Source organism: Orcinus orca, chromosome 4 (assembly GCF_937001465.1).
Source record: "Orcinus orca chromosome 4, mOrcOrc1.1, whole genome shotgun sequence".
Lineage (NCBI taxonomy): Eukaryota > Metazoa > Chordata > Mammalia > Artiodactyla > Delphinidae > Orcinus > Orcinus orca.
In genome coordinates, this window is record NC_064562.1 from 60796523 (window position 1) to 60813925 (window position 17403).

Genomic DNA, 17403 nt, shown 5'->3' on the forward strand with positions numbered 1-17403 from the left:
AATTACAAAACAGAACAGGGTCTCAAATGTAGAAAACAAACTTATGCTTGCTTAAGGGGAAAGGCGAGTTGAGGTGCTGCATAAAACCAGAGATTGAAATTAGCACAGATACCGTTCCATAAGCCAACTATGTAATAGACAAGAGCTACTCCTTGCTCAACGAAATGGACACAACACCTCATATTAAACGCCTAAGAATGTACCTGACTAGTAAGAATCTTAAAACCTATGGATTTATATATCTCCGAAAGAGAATCAAGCGTGTGTACAGGAGCATAAAAGCAGCTGTGAAAGGATTGTTGAGGTTCGGAGAACAAATGCAGACCTTCTGAAGTCATACTGCATGGTACCCATTCCATGGGTCTCAACTCTCCAGGTTTAAGGGATTCTTCCTTCAGCTAAAACATGCATGTGGACCCCAGAGTATGATCCTACGTGTGATCGGGAAACGTGTTCAAATGTGTCTCAGTTTTCGTCCCCTGGTACTCGGGTGCAACATTCCAGACGTTTTACTAACACTCTCCCCACTTAGAGAGTCAGTGCGTTTAACCTCCTATTTGGCCCAGTTTGCAATTTCTGCAGAAGATGAACAGCAATAGGGAGAACCAATGAGAGACTAGCTGGAGGTGTCTGGACGGGCAAATTTAACTCTCATTTCCCACCAGGAAGAGGAATTAAACAAAGGCTCAGCGTGCCGTGCCGGAACCACACTAGGGCCTGAAGCAATCTTGCGGTGTTGCGGCCAGCTCACAAGAAAGCGAGTTGAAGAAAGGAGCTCAGGGGCACTGTCATTCACAAACCTGCAGAGTTATAAATGACAGCTATCCTCCAAAAATATATTGAAGTAGTCTGCCAAGAGGAATTGAAAGCGGGGCAGAATTGCAGGAAACCGATTTCAGGACGTAGACTGGAACTGAATGTAAAGCATAGGAAAAGAGGCAGAACGTCCACAATGATGCACTTGGCCAAAAAGGGCGTATGCGTTTTTTCCTGAATATATTCAGGAAAAAATGCATACGCGCTTTTTGTCCAACCAAGCAAGCTTGCAAAGGAAATCTGCACTACAATGAAGTCTCACTGCCACCCGCTCAAAAGGGCCATCTGAAAAAAGTGTAAAATCCAGAAAGGCAGGACAGGCCATGGAGAACTGGGAGCCTTGTTATGCTGATGGGCGGGATGTAAATTGCCAACAGCCACTCTGGAGAAGTGTATGCTGTTTCCTGAAACATCCAAAAAACAAAGCAACAGAGCCTAGGGCACTTCCACTTATGGTCCTATAGCTTAGGGAAATTAAAATCAAAAAGACACAGCCACCTAAAAGTTCGGGATGGCTCTGTTTACAAGAACCTCATTTACGGTACAAGATCAATATCACAGCAAGCGAAAAATGGATAAAGAAGCTGTGGTACTTACGTACAATGCAATATCACTCAGCAATGAAATCTATGTCATCAGGCCCGTAGAGGCATAATGAGTGGTTTCAGGTACGATGATTCTAAGTGAAATAAGTCACACAGAAAAAGAAACATCATAAGATATCACTAATACACGGAATGTAAACTTGGCTACACAGGAACTGAATTACAAAACAGAACAGGGTCTCAAAGGCAGAAAATCAACTTATGCTTGCTTAAGGGGAAAGGTGAGTTGGGGTGCTGCATAAAACCAGAGATTGAAATTAGCACAGATACCGTTGCATAAGCCAAATATGTAATAGACAAGAGCTACTCCTTGCTCAACGAAGTGGACTCAAAACCCCATATTAAACACCTAAGAATGTACCTGACTAGTAAGAATCTTGAAACCTTTGGATTTATATGTCTCCGAAAGAGAATCAAGCGTGTATACAGCGGCATAAAGGCAGCAGTGATAGGATTGGTGAGGTTTGGTGGGCAAATGCAGACCCTTTGAAGTCATATTCCTTGGTACCCATTCCATGGGTCTCAACTCTCCAAGTTTAAGGTATTCTTCCTTCAGCTAAAACATGCATGTGGAACCCAGAGTATGTTCCACCGTGTGATTGGGAAACGTGTTCAAATGTGTCTCAGTTTTCGTCCCCTGGTACTCGGGTGCAACATTTCAGACGCTTTACTAACACTCTCCCCACTTGGAGAGACAGTGCCTTTAACCTCCTGTTTGGCCCAATTTGCAGTTTCTGCAGAAAATGAACAGGAATAGGGAGAAGCAATGAGAGAGTAGCTGGAGGTGTCTGGACAGGCAAATTTAACTCTCATTTCCCACCAGCAAGAGGAATTAACCAAAGGCTCAGCGTGCCGTGCCGGAACCACACTAGGGCCTGAAGCAATCCTGCGGTGTTCTGGCCAGCTCACAAAAAGCGAGTTGAAGAAAGGAGCTCAAGGGCACTGTAATTCACAAACCTGCAGAGTTATAAATGACAGCTATCGTCCAAAAATATATCGAAGTAAGGCTGCCAAGAGGACTTGAAAGTCGGGCAGAATTTCAGGAAATCGATTTCAGGAGGTAGACTGGAAATGCATTTAAAGCATAGGAAAAGAGGCAGAACGTCCACAATGATGCACTTGGCCAAAAAGGGCTTATGCGTTTATTTCTCAATATATTCAGAAAAAAATGCATACGCACTTTTTGGCCAACCAAGCAAGCTTGCAAAGGAAATCTGCACTACAATGAAGTCTCACTGCCCCCCGGTCAAAAGGGCCATCTGAAAAAAGTGTAAAATCCAGAAAGGCAGGACAGGCTATGGAGAACTGGGAGCCTTGTTATGCTGATGGGCGGGATGTAAATTGCCAACAGCCACTCTGGAGAAGTGTATGGTGTTTCCTGAAACATCTAAAAAACAAAGCAACAGACCCTAGGGCACTTCCACTTATGGTCCTATAGGTTAGGGAAATTAAAATAAAAAAGACACAGCCACCCCAAAGTTTGGGACGTCTCTATTTACAAGAACCTCATTTACGGTACAAGTTCAATATCACAGAAAGCAAAAAATGGATAAAGAAGTTGTGGTACTTACGTACAATGCAATATCACTCAGCAATGAAATCTATGTCATCAGGCCCGTAGCAGCATAATGAGTGGATTCAGGTACGATTATTCTAAGTGAAATAAGTCCCACAGAAAAAGAAACATCATAAGATATCACTAGTACACGGAATGTAAACTTGGCTACACAGGAACTGAATTACAAAACAGAAGAGTGTCTCAAATGTAGAAAACCAACTTATGCTTGCTTAAGGGGAAACGTGAGTTGGGGTGCTGCATAAAACCAGAGATTGAAATTAGCACAGATACCTTTCCATAAGCCAAATATGTAATAAACAAGAGCTACTCCTTGTTCAACGAAGTGGACTCAACACCCCATATTAAACGCCTAAGAATATACCTGACTAGTAAGAATCTTAAAACCTATGGATTTATATGTCTCCGAAAGAGAATCAAGCATGTGTACAGCGCCATAAACGCAGCAGTGATAGGATTGGTGAGGTTCGGTGAGCAAATGCAGACACTTTGAAGTCATATTGCATGGTACCCATTCCATTGGTCTCAACTCTCCAGGTTTAAGGGATTCTTCCTTCAGCTAATACATGCATGTGGAACCCAGAGTATGATCCACCGTGTGATCGGGAAACGTGTTCAAATGTGTCTCAGTTTTCGTCCCCTGGTACTCAGGTGTAACATTGCAGACGCTTTACTAACACTCTCCCCACTTGGAGAATCAGTGCCTTTAACCTCCTGTTTGGCCCAGTTTGCAATTTTTGCGGAAAATGAACAGGAATAGGGAGAACCAACGAGAGACTAGCTAGAGGTGTCTGGACGGGCAAATTTAACTCTCATTTCCCACCAGGAAGAGGAATTAACCAAAGGCTCAGCGTGCCGTGCCGGAACCACACTAGGGCCTCAAGCAATCCTGCAGTGTTGTGGCCAGCTCACAAGAAAACGAGTTGAAGAATGGAGCTCAGGGGCACTGTAATTCACAAACCTGCAGAGTTATAAATGAGAGCTATCGTCCAAAAATATATTGAAGTAAGGCTGCCAAGAGGACTTGAATGTGGGGCAGAATTGCAGGAAACCGATTTCAGGAGGTAGACTGGAATTGCATGTAAAGCATAGGAAAAGAGGCAGAACGTCCACAATGATGCACTTGGCAAAAAACGGCGTATGCGTTTTTTCCTGAATATATTCTGGAAAATACGTATACGCCCTTTTTGGCCAGCCAAACAAGCTTGCAAAGGAAATCTGCAATACAATGAAGTCTCACTGCCATCTAGTCAAAAGGGACATATGAAAAAAGTGTAAAATCCAGAAAGGCAGGACAGGCAATGGAGAACTGGGAGCCTTGTTATGATGATGGGCGGGATGTAAATTGCCAAGAGCCACTCTGGAGAAGTGTATGGTGTTTCCTGAAACATCTAAAAAACAAAGCAATAGAGCCTAGGGCACTTCCACTTATGGTCCTACAGCTTAGGGAAATTAAAACCAAAAAGACACAGCCACGCCAAAGTTTGGGACGGCTCTGTTTACAAGAACCTCGTTTACGGTACAAGTTCAATATCACAGAAAGCGAAAAATGGATAAAGAAGTTGTGGTACTTACGTACAATGCAATATCACTCAGCAATGAAATCTATGTCATCAGGCCTGTAGCAGCATAATGAGTGGATTCAGGTACGATGATTCTAAGTGAAATAAGTCACACAGAAAAAGAAACATCATAAGATATCACTAGTACACGGAATGTAAACTTGGCTACACAGGAACTGAATTACAAAACAGAACAGGGTCTCAAATGTAGAAAACCAACTTATGCTTGCTTAAGGGGAAAGGTGAGTTGGGGTGCTGCATAAAACCAGAGATTGAAATTAGCACAGATACCATTCCATAAGCCAAATATGTAATAGACAAGAGCTACTCCTTGCTCAACGAAGTGGACTCAACACCCCATATTAAACGCCTAAGAATATACCTGACAAGTAAGAATCTTAAAACCTATGGATTTATATGTCTCTGAAAGAGAATCAAGCGTGTGTACAGCGGCATAAACGCAGCAGTGATAGGATTGGTGAGGTTCGGTGAGCAAATGCAGACCCTTTGAAGTCATATTACATGGTACCCATTCCATGGGTCTCAACTCTCCAGGTTTAAGGGATTCTTCCTTCAGCTAAAACATGCATGTGGAACCCAGAGTATGATCCACCGTGTGATCAGGAAACGTGTTCAAATGTGTCTCAGGTTTCGTCGCCTGGTACTCGGGTGCAACATTCCAGACGCTTTACTAACACTCTCCCCACTTGGAGAGTCAGTGCCTTTAAACTCCTGTTTGGCCCAGTTTGCAATTTCTGCGTAGGATGAACAGGAATAGGGAGAACCAATGAGAGACTAGCTGGAGGTGTCTGGTCGGACAAATTTAACTCTCATTTCCCACCAGGAAGAGGAATTAAGCAAAGGCTCAGCGTGCCGTGCCGGAACCACACTAGGGCCTGAAGCAATCATGCGGTGTTGCGGCCAGCTCACAAGAAAGCGAGTTGAAGAAAGGAGCTCAGGGGCACTGTAATTCACAAACCTGCAGAGTTATAAATGACAGCTATCGTCCAAAAATATATTGAAGTAAGGCTGCAAAGAGGACTTGAAAGTGGGGCAGAATTGCAGGAAAACGATTTCAGGAGGTAGACTGGAATTGCATGTAAAGCATAGGAAAAGAGGCAGAAGGTCCACAATGATGCACTTGGCTAAAAAGGGCGTATGTGTTTTTCCCTGAATATATTCAGGAAAAAACGCATACGCACTTTTTGGCCAACCAAGCAAGCTTGCAAAGGAAATCTGCACTGCAATTAAGTCTCACTTCCCCCCCAGTCAAAAGGGCCATCTGAAAAAAGTGTAAAATCCAGAAAGGCAGGACAGGCCATGGAGAACTGGGAGCCTTGTTATGCTGATGGGCGGGATGTAAATTGCCAACAGCCACTCTGGAGAAGTGTATGGTGTTTCCTGAAACATCTAAAAAACAAAGCAACAGAGCCTAGGGCACTTCCACTTATGGTGCTATAGCTTAGGGAAATTAAAATCAAAAAGACACAGCCACCCCAAAGTTTGGGAGGGCTCTGTTTACAAGAACCTCGTTTATGGTACAAGTTCAATATCACAGAAAGCGAAAAATGGATAAAGAAGTTGTGGTACTTACGTACAATGCAATATCACTCAGCAATGAAATCTATGTCATCAGGCCTGTAGCAGCATAATGAGTGGATTCAGGTACGATTATTCTAAGTGAAATAAGTCACACAGAAAAAGAAACATCATAAGATATCACTACTACACGGAATGTAAACTTGGCTACACAGGAACTGAATTACAAAACAGAACAGGGTCTCAAACGTAGAAAACCGACTTATGCTTGCTTAAGGGGAAAGGTGAGTTGGGGTGCTGCATAAAACCAGAGAGTGAAATTAGCACAGATACCATTCCATCAGCCAAATATGTAATAGACAAGAGCTACTCCTTGCTCAACGAAGTGGACTCAACACCCCATATTAAACGCCTAAGAATATACCTGCCTAGTAAGAATCTTAAAACCTATGGATTTATATGTCTCCAAAAGAGAATCAAGCGAGTTTACAGCGGCATAAGCGCAGCAGAGATAGGATTGGTGAGTTTCGGTGAGCAAATGCAGACCCTTTGAAGTCATATTGCATGGTACCCATTCCATGGGTCTCAACTCTCCAGGTTTAAGGGACTCTTCCTGCAGCTAAAACATGCATGTGGAACCCAGAGTATGATCCACCGTGTGATCGGGAAACGTGTTCAAATGTGTCTCAGTTTTCGCCCCCTGGTACTCAGGTGCAACATTCCAGACGCTTTACTAACAATCTCCCCACTTGGAGAGTCAGTGCCTTTAACCTCCTGTTTGGCCCAGTTTGCAATTTCTGCGGAAAATGAACAGGAATAGGGAGACCCAATGAGAGACTAGCTGGAGGTGTCTGGACGGGCAAATTTAACTCTCATGTCCCACCAGGAAGAGGAATTAACCAAAGGCTCCGTGTGCCATGCCAGAACCACACTAGGGCCTGATGCAATCCTACGGTGTTGCGGCCAGCTAACAAGGACGCGAGTTGAAGAAAGGAGCTCAAGGGCACTGTAATTCACAACCTGAAGAGTTATAAATGACAGCTATCGTCCAAAACTATATTGAAGTAAGTCTGCCAAGAGGACTTGAAAGCGGGGCAGAATTGCAGGAAACCGATTTCAGGAGGTAGACTGGAATTGCATGCAAAGCATAGGAAAAGAGGCAGAACGTCCACAATGATGCACTTGGCCAAAAAGGGCGTTCGTGTTTTTTCCTGAATATATTCAGGAAAAAACGCATACGCCCTTTTTGGCCAACCAAGCAAGCTTGCAAAGGAAATCTGCATTACAATAAAGTGTCACTGCCCCCCGGTCAAAAGGGCCATGTGAAAAAAGTGTAAAATCCAGAAAGGCAGGACAGCCCATGGAGAACTGGGAGCCTTGTTATGCTGATGGGCGGGATGTAAATTGCCAACAGCCACTCTGGAGAAGTTTATGGTGTTTCCTGAAACATCTAAAAAACAAAGCAACAGAGCCTAGGGCACTTCCACTTATGGTCCTATAGCTTAGGGAAATTAAAATCAAAAAGACACAGCCACCCCAAAATTTGGGACGGCTCTGTTTACAAGAACCTTGTTTACGGTACAAGTTCAATGTCACAGAAAGCGAAAAATGGATAAAGAAGTTGTGGTACTTACGTACAATGCAATATCACTCAGCAATGAAATCTATGTCATCAGGCCCATAGCAGCATAAAGAGTGGATTCAGGTACGATGATTCTAAGTGAAATAAGTCACACAGAAAAAGAAACATCATAAGATATCACTACTACATGGAATGGAAACTTGGCTACACAGGAACTGAATTACAAAACAGAACAGGGTCTCAAATGTAGACCACCAACTTATGCTTGCTTAAGGGGAAAGGTGATTTGGGGTGCTGCGTAAAACCAGAGATTGAAATTAGCACAGATACCGTTGCATAAGCCAAATATGTAATAGACAAGAGCTACTCCTTGCTCAACGAAGTGGACTCAACACCCCATATTAAACGCCTAAGAATATACCTGACTATTAAGAACCTTAAAACCTATGGATTTCTATGTCTCCGAAAGAGAATCAAGCGTGTGTACAGCGGCATAAACGCAGCAGTGATAGGATTGGTGAGGTTCGGTGAGCAAATGCAGACACTTTGAAGTCATATTGCATGGTACCCATTCCATGGGTCTCAACTCTCCAGGTTTAAGGGATTCTTCCTTCAGCTAAAACATGCATGTGGAACCCAGAGTATGATCCACCGTGTGATCGGGAAACGTGTTCAAATGTGTCTCAGTTTTCGTCCCCTGGTACTCAGGTGCAACATTCCAGACGCTTTACTAACACTCTCCCCACTTGGAGAGTCAGTGCCTTTAACATCCTTTGGCCCAGTTTGCAATTCCTGCGTAAGATGAACAGGAATAGGGAGAACCAATGAGAGACTAGCTGGAGGTGTCTGGATGGGCAAATTTAACTCTACTTTCCCACCAGGAAGAGGAATTAACCAAAGGCTCAGCGTGCCATGCCGGAACCACACTAGGGCCTGAAGCAATCCTGCGGTGTTGCAACCATCGCACAAGAAAGCGAGTTGAAGAAAGGAGCTCAGGGGCACTGTCATTCACAAACCTGCAGAGTTATAAATGACAGCTATCGTCCAAAAATATATTGAAGTAAGGCTGCCAAGAGGACTTGAAAGCGGGGCAGAATTGCAGGAAACTGATTTCAGGAGGTAGACTGGAATTGAATGTAAAGCACAGGAAAGGAGGCAGAACGTCCACAATGATGCACTTGGCCAAAAAGGGCGTATGCGTTTTTTCTGAATATATTCAGGAAAAAACGCATACGCCCTTTTTGGCCAACCAAGCAAGCTTGCAAAGGAAATCTGCACTACAATTAAGTCTCACTGCCCCCCGATCAAAAGGGCCATCTGAAAAAAGTGTAAAATCCAGAAAGTCAGGACAGGCCATGGAGAACTGGGAGCCTTGTTATGCTGATGGGCGGGATGTAAATTGCCAACAGCCACTATGGAGAACTGTATGGTGTTTCCTGAAACATCCAAAAAAAAAGGAACAGAGCCTAGGGCACTTCCAATTATGGTCCTATAGCTTAGAGAAATTAAAATCAAAAAGACACAGCCACCCCAAAATGTGGGACGGCTCTGTTTACAAGAACCTCTTTTAGGGTACAAGTTCAATATCACAGAAAGCGAAAAATGGATAAAGACGTTGTGGTACTTACGTACAATGCAATATCACTCGCAAATGAAATCTATGTCATCAGGCCCGTAGCATCATAATGAGTGGATTCAGGTACGATGATTCTAAGTGAATTAAGCCACACAGAAAAAGAAACATCATAAGATATCACTAATACATGGAATGTAAACCTGGCTACACAGGAACTGAATTACAAAACAGAACATGGTCTCAAATGTAGAAAACCAACTTATGCTTGCTGAAGGGGAAAGGTGAGTTGGGGTGCTGCATAAAACCAGAGATTGAAATTAGCACAGATACAGTTCCATAAGCCAAATATGTAATAGACAAGAGCTACTCCTTGCTGAACGAAGAGGACACAACACCCCATATTAAAAGCCTAAGAATATACCTGACTACTAAGAATCTTAAAACCTATGGATTTATATGTCTCCGAAAGAGAATCAAACATGTGTACAGCGGCATAAGTGCAACAGTGATAGGATTGGTGAGGTTCGGTGAGCAAATGCAGACCCTTTTAAGTCATACTGCATGGTACCCATTCCATGGGTCTCAACTCTCCAGGTTTAAGGGATTCTTCCTTCAGCTAAAACATGCATGTGGAACCCAGAGTATGATCCACCGTGTGATCGGGAAACGTGTTCAAATGTGTCTCAGTTTTCGTCCCCTGGTACTCGGGTGCAACATTCCAGACGCTTTACTAACACTCTCCCCACTTCGAGAGTCAGTGCCTTTAACCTCCCGTTTGGCCCAGTTTGCAATTTCTGCGGAAAATGAACAGGAATAGGGAGAACCAATGAGAGACTAGCTGGAGGTGTCTGGACGGGCACATTTAACTCTCATTTCCCAACCGGAAGAGTAATTAACCAAAGGCTCAAAGTGCCGTGCCGGAACCACACTAGGGCCTGAAGCAATCCTGCGGTTTTTTGGCCAGCTCACAAGAAAGCGAGTTGAAGAAAGGAGCTCAGGGGCATTGTAATTCACAAACCTGCAGAGTTATAAATGACAGCTATCGTCCAAAAATATATTGAAGTAAGGCTGCCAAGAGGACTTGAAAGCCGGGCAGAATTGCAGGAAACCGATTTCAGGAGATAGACTGGAATTGCATGTAAAACATAGGAAAAGAGGCAGAACGTCCACAATGATGCACTTGGCCAAAAAGCGCGTATGCGTTTTTTCCTGAATATATTCAGGAAAAAACGCATACGCCCTTTTTGGCCAACCAAGCAAGCTTGCAAAGGAAATCTGCACTACAATGAAGTCTCACTGCCCCCCGGTCAAAAGGGCCATCTGAAAAAAGTGTAAAATCCAGAAAGGCAGGACAGGCCATGGAGAACTGGGAGCCTTCTTATGCTGATGGTCGGGATGTAAATTGCCAACAGCCACTCTGGTGAAGTGTATGGTGTTTCCTGATACATCTAAAAAACAAAGCAACAGAGCCTAGGGCACTTCCACTTATGGTCCTATAGATTAGGGAAATTAAAATAAAAAAGACACAGCCACCCCAAAGTTTGGGACGGCTCTGTTTACAAGAACCTCGTTTACGGTACAAGTTCAATATCACAGAAAGCGAAAAATGGATAAAGAAGTTGTGGTACTTACGTACAATGCAATATCACTCAGCAATGAAATCTATGTCATCAGGCCCGTAGCAGCATTATGAGTGGACTCAGGTACGATGATTCTAAGTGAAATAAGTCACACAGAAAAAGAAACATCATAAGTTATCACTAATACACAGAATGGAAACTTGGCTACACAGGAACAGAATTACAAAACAGAAGAGGGTCTCAAATGTAGAAAACCAACTTATGCTTGCTTAAGGGGAAAGGTGAGTTGGGGTGCTGCATAAAACCAGAGATTGAAATTAGCACAGATACCGTTCCATAAGCCAAATATGTAATAGACAAGAGCTACTCCTTGCTCAACGAAGTGGACTCAACACCACATATTATACGCCTAAGAATATACCTGACTAGTAACAATCTTAAAACCTATGGATTTCTATGTCTCCGAAAGAGAATCAAGCGTGTGTACAGCCGCATAAATGCAGCAGTGATAGGATTGGTGAGGTTCGGTGAGCAAATGCAGACCCTTTGAAGTCATATTGCATGGTACCCATTCCATGGGTCTCAACTCTGCAGGTTTAAGGGATTCTTCCTTCAGCTAAAACATGCATGTGGAACCCAGAGTATAATCCACCGTGTGATCGGGAAACGTGTTCAAATGTGTCTCAGTTTTCGTCCCCTGGTACTCGGGTGCAACATTCCAGACACTTTACTAACACTCTCCCCACTTGGAGAGTCAGTGCCTTCAACCTCCTGTTTGGCCCAATTTGCAATTTCTGCGGAAAATGTACAGGAATAGGGAGAACCAATGAGAGACTAGCTGGAGGTGTCTGGACGGGCAAATTTAACTCTCATTTCCCACCAGGAAGAGGAATTAACCAAAGGCTCAGCGTGCCGTGCCGGAACCACACTAGGGCCTGAAGAAATCCTGCGGTGTTGCGGCCAGCTCACAAGAAAGCGAGTTGAAGAAAGGAGGTCAGGGGCACTGTAATTCACAAAGCTGCAGAGTTATAAATGACAGCTATCGTCCAAAAATATATTGAAGTAAGGCTGCCAAGATGACTTGAATGTGGGGCAGAATTGCAGAAAACCGATTTCAGGAGGTAGACTGGAATTGCATGTAAAGCATAGGAAAAGAGGCAGAACGTCCACAATGATGCACTTGGCCAAAAAGGGCGTATGCGTTTTTTCCTGAATATATTCAGGAAAAAACGCATACGCACTTTTTGGCCAACCAAGCAAGCTTGCAAAGCAAATCTGCACTACAATGAAGTCTCACTGCCCCCCGGTCAAAATGGCCATCTGTAAAAAGTGTAAAATCTAGAAAGGCAGGACAGGCCATGGAGAACTGGGAGCCTTGTTATGCTGATGGGCGGGATGTAAAGTGCCAACAGCCACTCTGGAGAAGTGTATGGTGTTTCCAGAAACATCTAAAAAACAAAGCAACAGAGCCTAGGGCACTTCCACTTATGGTCCTATAGCTTAGGGAAATTAAAATCGAAAAGACACAGCCACCCCAAAGTTTGGGACGGCTCTGTTTACAAGAACCTCGTTTACGGTACAAGTTCAATATCACAGAAAGCGAAAAATGGATAAAGAATTTGTGGTACTTACGTACAATGCAATATCACTCAACAATGAAATCTATGTCATCAGGCCCGTAGCAGCATTATGAGTGGACTCAGGTACGATGATTCTAAGTGAAATAAGTCACACAGAAAAAGAAACATCATAAGATATCACTACTACATGGAATGGAAACTTGGCTACACAGGAACTGAATTACAAAACAGAACAGGGTCTCAAATGTAGACCACCAACTTATGCTTGCTTAAGGGGAAAGGTGATTTGGGGTGCTGCGTAAAACCAGAGATTGAAATTAGCACAGATACCGTTGCATAAGCCAAATATGTAATAGACAAGAGCTACTCCTTGCTCAACGAAGTGGACTCAACACCCCATATTAAACGCCTAAGAATATACCTGACTATTAAGAACCTTAAAACCTATGGATTTCTATGTCTCCGAAAGAGAATCAAGCGTGTGTACAGCGGCATAAACGCAGCAGTGATAGGATTGGTGAGGTTCGGTGAGCAAATGCAGACACTTTGAAGTCATATTGCATGGTACCCATTCCATGGGTCTCAACTCTCCAGGTTTAAGGGATTCTTCCTTCAGCTAAAACATGCATGTGGAACCCAGAGTATGATCCACCGTGTGATTGGGAAACGTGTTCAAATGTGTATAAGTTTTCGTCCCCTGGTACTCGGGTGCAACATTCCAGACGCTTTACTAACACTCTCCCCTCTTGGAGAGTCAGTGCCTTTAACCTCCTGTTTGGCCCAGTTTGCAATTTCTGCGGAAGATGAACAGGAATAGGGAGAACCAATGAGAGACTAGCTGGAGGTGTCTGGACGGGCAAATTTAACTCTCATTTCCCAACAGGAAGAGGAATTAACCAAAGGGTCAGCATGCCATGACGGAACCACACTAGGGCCTGAAGCAATCCTGCGGTGTTGCGGCCAGCTCACAAGAAAGCGAGTTGAAGAAAGGAGCTCAGGGGCACTGTCATTAACAAACCTGCAGAGTTATAAATGACAGCTATCGTCCAAAAATATATTGAAGTAAGGCTGCCAAGAGGACTTGAAAGCGGGGCAGAATTGCAGGAAACCGATTTCAGGAGGTAGACAGGAATTGCATGTAAAGCATAGGAAAAGAGGCAGAACGTCCACAATGATGCACTTGGCCAAAAAGGGCGTATGCGTTTTTTCCTGAATATATTCAGGAAAAAACGCATACGCCCTTTTTGGCCAACCAAGCAAGCTTGCAAAGGAAATCTGCACTACAATGAAGTCTCACTGCCCCCCGGTCAAAAGGGCCATCTGAAAAAAGTGTAAAATCCAGAAAGGCAGGACAGGCCATGGAGAACTGGGAGCCTTGTTATGCTGATGGGCGGGATGTAAATTGCCAACAGCCACTCTGGAGAAGTGTATGGTGTTTCCTGAAACATCTAAAAAACAAAGCAACAGAGCCTAGGGCACTTCCACTTATGGTCCTATAGCTTAGGGAAATTAAAATCAAAAAGCACAGCCACCCCAATGTTTGGGATGGCTCTGTAAACAAGAACCTCGTTTACGGTACAAGTTCAATATCGCAGAAAGCGAAAAATGGATAAAGAAGTTGTGGTACTTACGTACAATGCAATATCACTCAACAATGAAATCTATGTCATCAGGCCCGTAGCAGCATAATGAGTGGATTCAGGTACGATGATTCTAAGTGAAATAAGTCACACAGAAAAAGAAACATCATAAGATATCACTACTACACGGAATGTAAACTTGGCTACACATGAACTGAATTACAAAACAGAACAGGGTCGCAAATGTAGAAAACCAACTTATGCTTGCTTAAGGGGAAAGGTGAGTTGGGGTGCTGCATAAAACCAGAGATTGAAATTAGCACAGATACCGTTCCATAAGCCAAATATGTAATAGACAAGAGCTACACCTTGCTCAACGAAGTGGACTCAACACCCCATATTAAATGCCTAAGAATATTCCTGACTGGTAAGAATCTTAAAACCTATGGATTTATATGTCTCCCAAAGAGAATCAAGCGTGTGTACAGCGGCATAAATGCAGCAGTGATAGGATTGGTGAGGTTCAGTGAGCAAATGCAGACGCTTTGAAGTCATATTGTATGGTACCCATTCCATGGTTCTCAACTCTCCAGGTTTAAGGGATTATTCCTTCAGCTAAAACATGCATGTGGAACCCAGAGTATGATCCACCATGTGATCGGGAAACGTGTTCAAATGTGTCTCAGTTTTCGTCCCCTGGTACTCGGGTACAACATTCCAGATGCTTTACTAACACTCTCCCAACTTGGAGAGTCAGTGCCTTTAAACTCCTGTTTGGCCGAGTTTGCAATTTCTGCGTAAGATGAACAGGAATAGGGAGAACCAATGAGAGACTAGCTGGAGGTGTCTGGACGGGCAAATTTAACTCTCATTTCCCACCAGGAAGAGGAATTAACCAAAGGCTCAGCGTGCCGTGCCTGAACCACACTAGGGCCTGAAGCAATCCAGCGGTGTTGCGGCCAGCTCACAAGAAAGCGAGTTGAAGAAAGGAGCTCAGGGGCACTGTCATTCACAAACCTGCAGAGTTATAAATGACAGCTATCGTCCAAAAATATATTGAAGTAAGGCTGCCAAGAGGACTTGAAAGCGGGGCAGAATTGCAGGAAACCGATTTCAGGAGGTAGACTGGAATTGCATGTAAAGCATAGGAAAAGAGGCAGAACGTCCACAATGATGCACTTGGCCAAAAAGGGCATATGCGTTTTTTCCTGAATATATTCAGGAAGAAACGCATGCGCCCTTTTTGGCGAATCAAGCCAGCTTGCAAAGGAAATCTGCACTACAATGAAGTCTCACTGCCCCCCGGTCAAAAGGGCCATCTGAAAAAAGTGTAAAATCCAGAAAGGCAGGACAGGCCATGGAGAACTGGGAGCCTTGTTATGCTGATGGGCGGGATGTAAATTGCCAACAGCCACTCTGTAGAAGTGTATGGTGTTTCCTGAAACATCCAAAAAACAAAGCAACAGAGCCTAGGGCACTTCCACGTATGGTCCTATAGATTAGGGAAATAAAAATCAAAAAGACACAGCCACCCCAAAGTTTGGGACGGCTCTGTTTACAAGAACTTCCTTTATGGTACAAGTTCAATACCACAGAAAGCGAAAAATGGTTAAAGAAGTTGTGGTACTTACGTACAATGCAATATCACTCAGCAATGAAATCTACGTCATCAGGCCCATCACAGCATAATGAGTGGATTCAGGTACGATGATTCTAAGTGAAATAAGTCATACAGAAAAAGAAACATCATAAGATATCTCTACTACACGGAATGTAAACTTGGCTACACAGGAACTGAATTACAAAACAGAACAGGGTCTCAAATGTAGAACACCAACTTATGCTTGCTTCAGGGGAAAGGTGAGTTGGGGTGCTGCATAAAACCAGAGATTGAAATTAGCACAGATACCGTTCCGTAAGCCAAATATGTAATAGACAAGAGCTACTCCTTGCTCAACGAAGTGGACTCAACACCCCATATTAAACGCCTAAGAGTATACCTGAGTAGTAAGAATCTTAAAACTTATGGATTTATATGTCTCCGAAACATAATCAAGCATGTGTACAGCGGCATAAACGCAGCAGTGATAGGATTGGTGAGGTTCAGTGAGCAAATGCAGACCCTTTGAAGTCATATTACATGGTACCCATTCCATGGGTCTCAACTCTCCAGGTTTAAGGGATTCTTCTTTCAGCTAAAACATGCATGTGGAACCCAGAGTATGATCCACCGTGTGATCGGGAAACGTGTTCAAATGTGTCTCAGTTTTCGTCCCCTGGTACTCAGGTGCAACATTCCAGACGCTTTACTAACACTCTCCCCACTTGGAGAGTCAGTGCCTTTAACCTCCTGTTTGGCCCAGTTTGCAATTTCTGCGGAAAATGAACATGAATAGGGAGAACCCATGAGAGACTAGCTGGAGGTGTCTGGACGGGCAAATTTAACTCTCCTTTCCCACCAGGAAGACGAATGAACCAATGGGTCCGCGTGCCATGCTGGAACTCGATTAGGGCCTGAAGAGATTCTGCGGTTTTGCGGCCAGCTCACAAGAAAGCGAGTTGAAGAAAGGAGCTGAGGTGCACTGTAGTTCACAAACCTGTGGAGTTATAAATGACAGCTATCATCCAAAATTATACTGAAGTAAGGCTGCGAAGACGACTTGAATGCGGGGCAGAATTGCTGGAAACCGATTTCAGAAGGTACACGGGAGTCGCTCTTAAAGCATAGGAAAAGAGACAGAACTTGGAAAATAATGCACTTGGGAAAAAAGGGCATATGTGTTTTATCCAGAGCTCTCATAACTGAAGGGAGGAGATTCCCAGCAGGCTCCAACTGCCACCTGAGGGCTCACATTGCCAAGGCAACGTGAGCAAGCCAGGCAGGAGTTACCTCACAGCAGATGTCCCACCTCACAGAAGGGTGAGAAACCCAGCCAACATCAGACTCTCACCAGAGGGCCCACATCACCAAGCGGATGGGAACCAGGCAGGAGTGTCTTCACACCAGTGGGGCCACATCATCAAAAGGTGAGGTACTCAGCACATGTGTCCTCAAACCAGAGGACCCACATCACCAAGGGCCTCAGAGTGAGGCAGGCAGGAGTAGCCTCACAACACTGGGCCCATAGAATAAAAAAGTGAGGAATCCAGCAGTTGGAACCTCCCAGCAGGCGGCCCAGAGCACCGAGGCTATGGGATCCAGGCCACAGTGAACTCACAGAAGAGGGCCCATGTCATGAAACTGAGCAACCCAGCCATTGGGACCTCAGAGCAGGAGGCCCACATCCCCATGGGGATGGAAATCTGGTAGGAGTGTCCTCGCACCACTGAGAACGTATCAGAAAATTTTGGGCGACCAGCAGTTAGGGCCTGACGCCAGAGGACCCTCATCACCAAGGGAAGGAGGC